General features: G+C 38.3%; 1 pseudogene; it reads left to right on the top strand.

The window, feature by feature from the left end:
- The first annotated feature begins 1,876 nt into the window (after positions 1 to 1,876).
- LOC110145109 (olfactory receptor 51I2-like) lies at positions 1,877 to 2,810 on the top strand (annotated as a pseudogene).
- The last annotated feature ends 7,961 nt before the right edge of the window (positions 2,811 to 10,771 follow it).

Genomic DNA, 10,771 nt, shown 5'->3' with positions numbered 1-10,771 from the left:
TAAAGATATAAAGTTGGTGTCATCAACCAGAAAAATTAAAGCAATTAAGAAATGGCTTAATTGCAAGAGAAAAACTGAATATCACTCATAAAAGAGAGGGGATAAAAGCCTACATAAAAATTAATTTTATAAAAATTAAATGCTTGATTTGTATTGATATTATTATTGTCATTATTATTATTTCACCAACAATAGTAACATTTATTAAAAGTGCATTGTACGCTAATGATCCACTTACATTGACTTACTTAAGCTCCAAAACAAGCCTATGGAGCTATATATTATAATCATCTCCATTTTACAGCTCAAAGAATAGCCCGCTAGAAACTATTAATAGAAATCAAGTGTTTAAAATCATGTTTGCAGATTCAGCTGTAGCTCACCTTTCAATACCTGCAGCTTCTTTATCTCCAGTGCACCCCCCCTATATCATGTAGTTTTTTGTTTACAGTGGGGAATCAGATCTGTTTTCTTGACCTGAGAAGAGAGACATTTTATTCCTCTCATATTTTTTTCTAACACAGAGATTTTGATTGACCTTCTATCCTGAGGTGTTGATGTTTTCTCATAGATATATCTCCTTGTTATGCAGACGTTGTTTTCCTCTGTCCTAAACAGATATCTTTCTCTTGGATGACATAAACAGATGCAGGTTGCCTTCCCAGGAGGGATTTCAGAAGACAGCACACTATTAAGTTGGGCCATTATGGATAAAAATGTTTGTCATTATTCTTGTTTCAGAAACACAGTGTATTAGAAGACATCTAGCTCTTGTATTTCTGAATTAAAGCAAAATATTTCATCAAAAAAGAAAAGAAACATAGTATAAAGGGAACATATTCTAGGACGTTTGTTTGCTGTACTCTTATACATAGCGAACATCGATTAACCATGCAGCAATGTGTAGATTGACAACAGGAGAAGAACTTACCAATGAATAGAATATTTTTCCCACTAATAAGAATTCTAAGGGGTGAAAGTTTTTTTCTATTAACTTTTATAACACTGTCTTTTTCTCTATACTCTCCCAATGATGTATAAGAAGCAAAGTAATCACAGGAGTCTCTGACATTTTTGGCACCAGGGACCAGTTTTGTAGAAGACTATTTTTCCACAGACTGTAGTGGGGATGATTTAGGGATGATTCAAGAACATTACCTTTATTGTATATTTTGTTTCTATTATCATTACATTAGCTTCACCTCAGATGATTAGACATTAGGTCCTGGAGGTTGAGGACCCCTGAGAGTTTGTGAAATGAGTATAGGGATTTGAGCCCCTTTAAAGGATGTTGAGTCGGGTAAAGGTAGATAATTCTCCAATGGAGGGCAGTCTCTGATGTTACTTGGAAGGGCAGGCATAGATGTTTCGAATCTCTAGTATAGATTCTATATTAACGCTGCAGTAATTTTATTCTTAACTCCTATCCCCATCAGTCACTTAAAACCCAACATGCTCTAACTAGGATCTATAGAATATCTGATAGATTATAGCTTTCTTTATGTCAGTTTCTTTCCATTGATGCCTTCTTTAAACTATACAATACCATCTCTTCATAGAGACACAAGAAACATGTAATTCCTACCAAATATACACAGTGACATCACTAAGGGGTTAATTTTAATTATAAAATATTCTACCAGATTTCCTTATTCTGGAGTTATACCTATTTGCAAAGATGACTCCATATTTTTATTTAGTATTGAAGACCAAATGGATCTGGTCATGATTGGAGAAGTGACACAGGCTTGCAGATAGTACTAGGCAGGTAACTTTTAGGTCCATCTCAGCCTTTCATAATCTTTCTTTGTCTCACTCCAGGCTGCATCCTTGGCATCTGCCTAGGTCAAGCTCCCCAGACTCCAGACATAGGAAAATGTTCAACAGCAGTCAATTCACCCTAAAATATTTTCTACTGACTGGTATCCCTGGTCTGGAGACCCTGTACCCTTGGTTTGTCTTTCCATTCTGTACCTTGTATCTTGTGGCTCTTGTGGGCAATAATCTGATTCTGACAGTGATCAAGAAAAATACCTCCCTCCACCAGCCAATGTATCTATTCCTAGCTATGCTAGCCTTTGCAGAGCTTGGTGTCTCTGCCTCTACCCTGCCCACCGTGCTGGGCATCTTCCTTTTTGGTGCCAATGAGATCTGCTTTGAAGCCTACATTTTTCAGATGTTCTCCACACATTCATTTTCCATCTTGGGTCAGGAGTTCTGCTGGCCATATTTGTGGACCGCTTTGTGGCCATCTACAACCCACTGCGGTACACCACCATCCTGACCGTGCCCCATATTGCTGGTTCTGCTGCTATTCTCGGGCTGAAGAGTGTGATGCTCATGTTCCCATTGGCTTTTCTCCTGAAGCATCTGCCCTTCTGTGGCCACAATGTCCTCTCCCACTCCTATTGTCTTCACTCAGATCTCATCCAGCTGCCCGTTGGGAACACTTGCCCCAACAGCATTCTGGGGCTCTGCATCGTGACTTCCACCTTTGGACTGGACTCATTGCTCATTGTCATCTCTTACATGCTGATCCTGTACACAGTGCTGGGCATTTCCTCAGGGGAGGGACGACGGAAGGCCCTTGGCACGTGTGTCTCACATATCTGGGTGGTCCTCGTGTACTACGTGCCCATGATCAGTGTGGCTCTGATGCACCGCTTGTGAAGCAGGCTGCACCTGCTCTCCATCTGTTCGTGGCCAACGTCTATCTTCTGGTGCCTCCTGTGCTCAATCCCATCATCTACAGTGTTAAAACCAAGCAGATTTGCCAGGAGCTAATCTGACTCTTTCTTCAAAGAAAATAAGAAAGGAGTTGGGGCAATAAGAGGGCTACCCTCAAAGCATTCATTGTCATCATCCAAGGAGTCCAGGGAGGGAGGGAGTGCTCGTCACCTTCAAAGTTGGAAAGCTTGATAAAGCTGCATGTTGATGAATATGTATTAGAGAAAATGTTCATTTTCTTGCTTTCCATGTTGTCATCTAAAATAGTATTGTTTAGTGTTTTGTCAACTATTTATGTGTCAACTTAAAAGGCGCCTACTCTATAATGCTGTATATATTACGTATGCACACAGGGCTTTCTTGGTGGCTCAGATGGTAAAGAATCTGTCTGCAACAGGAGGATTTTATTGTATTTATAACAAAAGAGAGTGCTGAATGTTATATTCTTCAAATTTTATAAGCAATACACATAAAGTGAGAATTCCTTTCATTACTCTCTTCACTATATCATTGACTCCTTTGTTATCAATTATGTATGTTTTATTACATATACCAACAAATTGCTATTTTTATGTGGTCAAATTGTTGTACAAAAAGTATTATCAAATGTGTGTGTGTGTGTGTGTGTGTGTGTGTGTGTGTGTGTGTGGTTTGTTATTTCTTTCTTGCTTACACATCTGGATTTTTTTTCCTAAGAATATTTCATAGTATGGACAGACCATATATCCTTGTTTATACTGGAAACCTACTCAAACTTTGGGACAATTAGAACCAAGCAAGGTACTAAGAGCAAAGTCCTGTAACTGAGCATAAGTATTGAGAATAAGTCTAGAGGGAAGAGTTTTGTGAATAAGGGGTCTGCAAACTTCTTGAGGAATACTGACTTTGAGGAATACTGACTTTGGGGAATAAGACTAATTCTCCTGCTAAGAACTTATTGGAAGAATTTCTCATGAAGATGACGACATGGAAAGCAGAGGGGACAAGTTTGCTAATGCTAGGATATCCTTTGTCCACTTGAGATTTTGAAATGTGAGGTTTTTAGAAGCTGTACTGATTCTGACTCATTATAGACTGAATGTTAGCAGGGTAATATGGGAAGGGAAATTTTTCTGATACCTTATTTTTCTTGGATTCCTAAGGGCCTGTTTCTATCTTTTCCATAGTAGCATTCAGTGGCTATGAGACTAGTCATATTTTTTACTTCTTATTGTTTGTCTCATACCACACATCACAGCTATAATCAAGTAATACTTTTTATATTGCTTCATCTTTTAAATGTCTCTCTGTTCCACTACATTTTAATTTTAATAAGGCATGGACTCTGTCTTCTCTTCTCACTCCAGTGATTCCAGACATGCCTGAAATATACTAGCTACTCAGTAAATATTTGGTGGATGAATAAATTAATTATGAAATGAATTAACATAGGTCTACACATATTTCCTCAACTCTAAGGTTTATATCACCCAAAGAAAGATATGGATAATTTTATTTTTTAACTTCATCAGGCTGTATCAGAATTTTGTTTCTAATCAGAGTTATTTTTCTCTAAAGAGATTTTGTCTACCTCTAAAATAAAGAAGTCAATACATGATTTCATAATACAATATATAGGCATATGTTGGCGATATTGTGGGTTTGGTTCCAGACCACAGTAAAGTAAATATCACAATAAAGCAAGTCATACAAATTTTTCTTGGTTTCTCAGTGTACAAAAAGTTATGTTTATACTATACCATAGTCTCTTAAGTTTGCAATAGAATTAGGTCTAAAAAACAATGCACATACCTTAATAAAAATATTTTATTATTAAAAAAGGCTAATGATCAGCTAAACCTTCAGTAAGTTTTAATTTTGTTGCTGCTGGAGGGGTTTGCCCCCATGTTGATTGCTGCATATTGATCGGGGTGGTGGTTGCTGAAGTTTGGGGAGGCTGTGACAATTTCTTAAATTATGTTAACATGCATCAGTTGACTCTTCCCTTTATGAAGCAGTTCTCTATAGTATGCTTTGATTTTTGATAGTAATTTACCCAAAGTAGACCTGCTTTCAAAATGGAGTCTATCTCAAACCCTGCCACTGCTTTATTGATTAAGTTTATGTAATATTCTAAATTCTTTGTTTTAATTTCAACAGCCTTCAAAGCACACTTCACCAGGAGTAGATTTCATTTGAGATATAACTTTCTTTGCTCATCTATAAGAAGTGGCACATCATCCATTAAATTTTCATCTTGAGGTTGCAGCAGTTTAGTCATATCTGCAGGCTCCAATTCTAATTCTAGCTGTCTTGCTAAATTGACTACATCAGCACTTACTTTCTCCACTGAAGTCCTAAAGTCCTGAACCCCTCCAAATTAGTCATGAGTGTTGCCATTCACTTCTCCAGGAGATCTTCCCTACCCAGGGATCAAACCCTGGTCTCCCACACTGTAGGCAGACGCTTTACCATCTGAGCTACCAGGGAAGTCTAGTCATGAGTGTTAATACTTGTTTCAAATTCCTGTTAATGTCTACATTTTGACCTCTTTCCATGAATTAGAAATGTTCTAATGGCATCTAAAAAAGGTGAATGATTTTCAGAATTTTTTTTCAATTTCCTTTCCCCAGAGTCATTAGAAGAATCACTATATATTGCAATTATAGCACTATATTGACCAGGTACATTGCCAATAAGCAGTCATAATCATACTAATTTTTTTTTCCTGAGCAGTATTCCTCAGTATTCTTGACTGGAGAATCCCATGGAAAGAGGAACCTGACAGGCTGCAGTCTCTCAATACCTATCTATCTATCTATCTATCTATCTAGATACATATTCCACTTTGCTGTACAGCAGTAACTAACACAGTTGTAAACTGACTATACATCAATAACTTTAAAAATGTTCTGTCAATGGTAAAAATTTTTAAGCCAACTCTTCAGTCAGAAAATTAGCAAATGAACCAGCCATCTACTTATAATCAAAACTAATTTTGCTCAGCAATTTTAAATCATTTTAACATTGGATTCTGGAAATGCTCACATTCTACTAGCTCTTCCACAATCATTTTATGCTGGGAAACCCTATTCATCATAGCTTTCTGACCAATCTCCCCTTCCCTTAACCCTAACTCAGTCTGCAACTTTTTCTCACAATAATGTAACCCCTTGGATCCTGTCATCTCCTGATATTAAACATCCTTGACATTTGTGGATATCAACACTTTTGTGCCCTGTTCCTTATATATCAAATACATATTTGTGAAAGCCATAGTCAATGATCACAGTAGTGCAGTTCAGTTCAGTCGTTCAGTGGTGTTCGACTCTTTGCAACCCCATGAACTGCAGCACTCCAGGACTCCCTGTCCATCACCAACTCCCGGAGTTTACCCAAACCCATGTCCATTGAGTCGGTGATGGCATTCAACCATCTCATCCTCTGTCATCCCCTTCTCCTCCTGCCCTCAATCTTTCCCAACATTAGGGTCTTTTCAAATGAGTCAGCTCTTCGCTTCAGGTGGCCAAAGTATTGGAGTTTCAGCTTCAACATCAGTCCTTCCAGTGAACACCCAAGACTGATCTGCCTTTAGGATGGACTGGTTGGATCTCCTTGCAGTCCAAGGGACTCTCAAGAGTCTTCTCCAATACCACAGTTCAAAAGCATCAATTCTTCAGCACTCAGCTTTCTTTATAGTCCAACTCTCACATCCACACATGACTACTGGAAAAACCATAGCCTTGACTAGATGGACCTTTGTTGACTAAAGTAATGTCTCTGCTTTTTCATATGCTATCTAGGTTGGTCATAACTTTCCTTCTAAGGAGTAAGCGTCTTTTGATTTCATGGCTACAATCACCATATGCAGTGATTTTGGAGCCCCCATAATTAAAGTCAGCCACTATTTTCCACTGTTTCCCCATCTATTTGCCATGAAGTGATGGGACTGGATGCCATGATCCTAGTTTTCTGAATGTTGAGCTTTAAGCCAACTTTTTCACTCTCCTCTTTCCCTTTCATCAAGAAGCTCTTTAGTTCTTCTCTTTCTGCCATAAGGGTGGTGTCATCTGCATATCTGAGGTTATTGATATTTCTCCCAGCAATCTTGATTCCAGCTTGTGCTTCCTCCAGCCCAGCATTTCTCATGATATACTCTGCATATAAGTTAAATAAGCAGGGTGACAATATGCAGCCTTGATGTACTCCTTTTCCTATTTGGAACCAGTCTCTTTGTCCATGTCCAGTTCTAGCTGTTGCCTCCTGACCTGCATACAGATTTCTCAAGAGGCAGGTCAAGCAGGTCTGGTATTCCCATCTCCTTCAGAATTTTCCACAGTTTATTGTGATCCACACAGTCAGAGGCTTTGGCATAGTCAATAAAGCAGAAATAGATGTTTTTCTGAAACTTTCTTGCTTTTTCAATGATCCAGTGGATGCTGGCAATTTGATCTCTGTTTCCTCTGCCTTTTTTAAATCCAGTTTGAACATCTGGAAGTTCACAGTTCACGTATTGTTGAAGCCTGGCTTGGAGAATTTTGAGCATTACTTTACTATCATGTGAGATGAGTGTAATTGTGTGGGAGTTTGGAGCATTCTTTGGCATTGCTTTTCTTTGGGATTGGAATGAAAACTGACCTTTTCTAGTCCTGTGGCCACTGCTGAGTTCTCCAAATTTGCTGGCGTATTGAGTGCAGCACTTTAGCAGCATCATCTTTAGGATTTGAAATAGCTCAACTGGAATTCCATCACCTCCACTAGCTTTGTTCATAGTGATGCTTCCTAAGGCCCACTTGACTTCACATTCCAGGATGTCTGGCTCTAGGTGAGTGTGAGTGATCACACCATCATGATTATCTGGGTCATGAAGATCTTTTTTGTACAGTTCTGTGTATTCTTGCCACTTCTTCTTAATATCTTCTGCTTCTGTTAGGTCCATACCATTTCTGTCCTTTATCGAGCCCATCTTTGCATGAAATGTTTCCTTGGTAGCTCTAATTTTCTTGAAGAGATCTCTAGTCTTTCCCATTCTATTGTTTTCTTCTATTTCTTTGCATTGATCACTGAGGAAGGCTTTCTTACCTCTCCTTGCTCTTCTTTGGAACTCTGCATTCAAATGGGAATATCTTTCCTTTTCTCCTTTGCTTTTCACTTCTCTTCTTTTCACAGCTATTTGTAAGGCCTCCTCAGACAGCCATTTTGCTTTTTTTGCATTTCTTTTTCTTGGGGATGGTCTTGATTCCTGTCTCCTGTACAATGTCACAAATCTCCATCCATAGTTCCTCAGGTACTCTATCAGATCTAGTCCATAGTAGAGGAATATATCATTTCTCTGGGATATAATTGTATTACAATAATAGCTAGTCCTTATGATATACTTCTTATAGTCTATACACTTTTCTGAGAAATTTACATATATGAATTATCTCATTTTCATACAGGATGCATTCAATTATTATTGCTATTATTATACTCATTTCACAGAGGTACTGACCCAGTACACCTGCTTGTTTCTTTTAAGGATCCCTGGACATTGAAAAGGAGTGATGCAATTACCTAAGTAATTGCTCCTCAGGGAACCCAAGTCTCTCTCTCTTCCTCCACTCACCAGAGCTAATCAGCTTACAAAGAAGGGCACAGCATCCCCCTAGGAAGAGGGAAGTCTTAGAGCCAAGATGGCTGGGACTTGGTAAACTGAGCTCCCTAGTCCCACTTGATGTTCAGAGGTCAGGTCTGTTTGTGGTGAGTACTCAAACCCATAATCTCCAGCCCTGCCTCCTGAAGCAGCTTTCAGAAGCAGTTTCCAAGAGTCTCAACTCTACCCCCCAATTTGCCCTCTAGATATTTCTATAGTCAGTGACCATCTTTCTAACTTCCTGAGCCTATGTGACAGGATGAGAAGAGTTTTCTAAACTTGGTAGCAGATGAAGAACAAAATAAAAACATCCAACTATCGTGGATTTCAGAAATTGTTAAGCCATCATACTGTCTTTGGTTAGTCATGCAATGTATATATCTTCTTTATATTCTCATCTGTTAAGTGGAAAGTCCTTGTGCCCTTGTTTCCCTCACAGATATGGTCTGAGTATGAGTGAGACAATGACAAAAATATATCAATATTGATAGAAATGTGGGGACAAACTGACTTTGGATGATTCCTTCTGATAATGCCTGAGGGAGGTAGAAAGAGCAAGGGGTAATAACACTCACTGATTGCTCAAAGCTCACATTAAACACCTAGAGCCACTCTGAGATGTAGGTATTCATATCTTTATCTTTAAATATAAAGAAATGAAGCTTCACAAATGCTTAAGTAAGTAAAGGTACTCTGCACATAGCTTTCATTTCTAATTCTGTTCACTTTTAGAGATGCAGTATGAACTAGATCACATGCTTTTCTTTCTAAGGATTTGTTGTTTCTTATGTGTACAATAGACTAAATTATGCCTTTTAACCTCTCTAAAACTGAAACACTCTTATCATACAAATCCTAAACTCAGGGGAATAATTGCCTTTTAATATCTTCTTTAAAAAAACCTGAGTTTTGTTTGAGAAGATTCTCGGGGATAGGAAGAATTCAAAAAAGCAAATAATAATAATAAATAAAGGTAACGGAAAAAAGAAAGAAAACAAAACAGAGCATGAAGAGGCAGAGAGGACAGCTTCTAACAGGAGAGGGGAAACCCTAGATTCATGTATCCTTCAAGACTGTCCCTTCCAATAGCAGGTCATTGGGAGTAAGATAGACAAGAACTAGGGTGCAGTAGGATTAAGAGTACAGTGAGGCTATACATAGAAGAGCCGCTTTACTCAGAGGTGTGTGCTCAGCTGCATCCGACCCTTCAGTCCTTGGGATTTCCCAGACAAGAATATTGGAGTGGATTGCTTGCCTTTCTCAGGGGATCTTTCCTACCCAGGGATCGAACCTGAGTCTCTTGCATCTCCTGCATCGACAAGCAGATTCTATCCAGAGGCAAACCTATGTTTGGTCCTTGAAAGAGTTAAGAAAGTTATGTTGGCCATCTGGAGGTGAGGAGAGAACAGGGAAAAGACCATTACAAGTAAGGTTCAGAAGTATCTCTCAAATTTCTCAACCAAAGGAAGTTCTGATATGCATGATAACTTCTTTGGGGTCAACAATGTGTCCCTGAATTTTCCTGCCTCAAATTTTAGTATAACCCATGACACAGAGATTTCCCTAAGCTAATATTTACTGAGGTAAACTGCATCAGACCAAGACAGGTGCAAAGGGATCCTGGATTTAGGCAGACAATGGTCTTTTATTTCATTTTTTCTTCTCATATTTTCATGAAGTAAAAATTATGGGAAAAATAAACAATTTTGATATCACATTACATCAACAGTTTTCACTTCATTATTTTTTTTAGTCTTTGACAATGTAGGGCCTTATATACTCACTGTATAGTAATTTTTTCTGTATTTTATTACAGTTAAATTTTCCATTTAGCCTGAAAAAAGTCCATTAATTCCCTGGGAAATAGCTGAAATGTTACTTTTTGAGGTTAGTTTCCCTGACTCTTAGAATAAAGTAGGTTTGTTCCCTCTAGTTCCTTCTCATTGTATTATGAACTTTCCTTTTGCAGCACTTAACATAATTTAACTAGCTTAGAAAAAAGACCAGGGCACTTGGTGATTGCATTTGACTACTTGTAGGAGAAGGTATATTCTTTGACCTGTGGTTGAAAGTTGCCGAGATTTTCTGGGAAGATCAAGGAATCTGTGTTGCCAAGGTCCTATATAGTACGTGACCTAAAGAAGTGCTGATTGGTTATAAATGAGCAAGGCAGAAAAGAACTTAATAATAATCATCATATAATAGTGAGAACTCTATATGTTCAGCAGTGCCTGGATAATAGAAAGTTCACATCAGGGAAGTTCAGACAGGATTTTAGCAAGGGTGGAAATATGTGCAAGTGCAAACACGTGAGTAGATATGTGTGTGGGTGTGTGTCTGTGTGTTGGATGAATGAGTTGAAAAATGCCTGAAGAGCCTTTCCTACCTTGCCAGACTAGAACTCATATTGTTATTTCTGATCTAGACAGT

Source organism: Odocoileus virginianus, unplaced genomic scaffold (assembly GCF_023699985.2).
Source record: "Odocoileus virginianus isolate 20LAN1187 ecotype Illinois unplaced genomic scaffold, Ovbor_1.2 Unplaced_Contig_64, whole genome shotgun sequence".
Taxonomy (NCBI): domain Eukaryota; kingdom Metazoa; phylum Chordata; class Mammalia; order Artiodactyla; family Cervidae; genus Odocoileus; species Odocoileus virginianus.
This window is presented reverse-complemented; position numbering and strand designations above follow the sequence as displayed.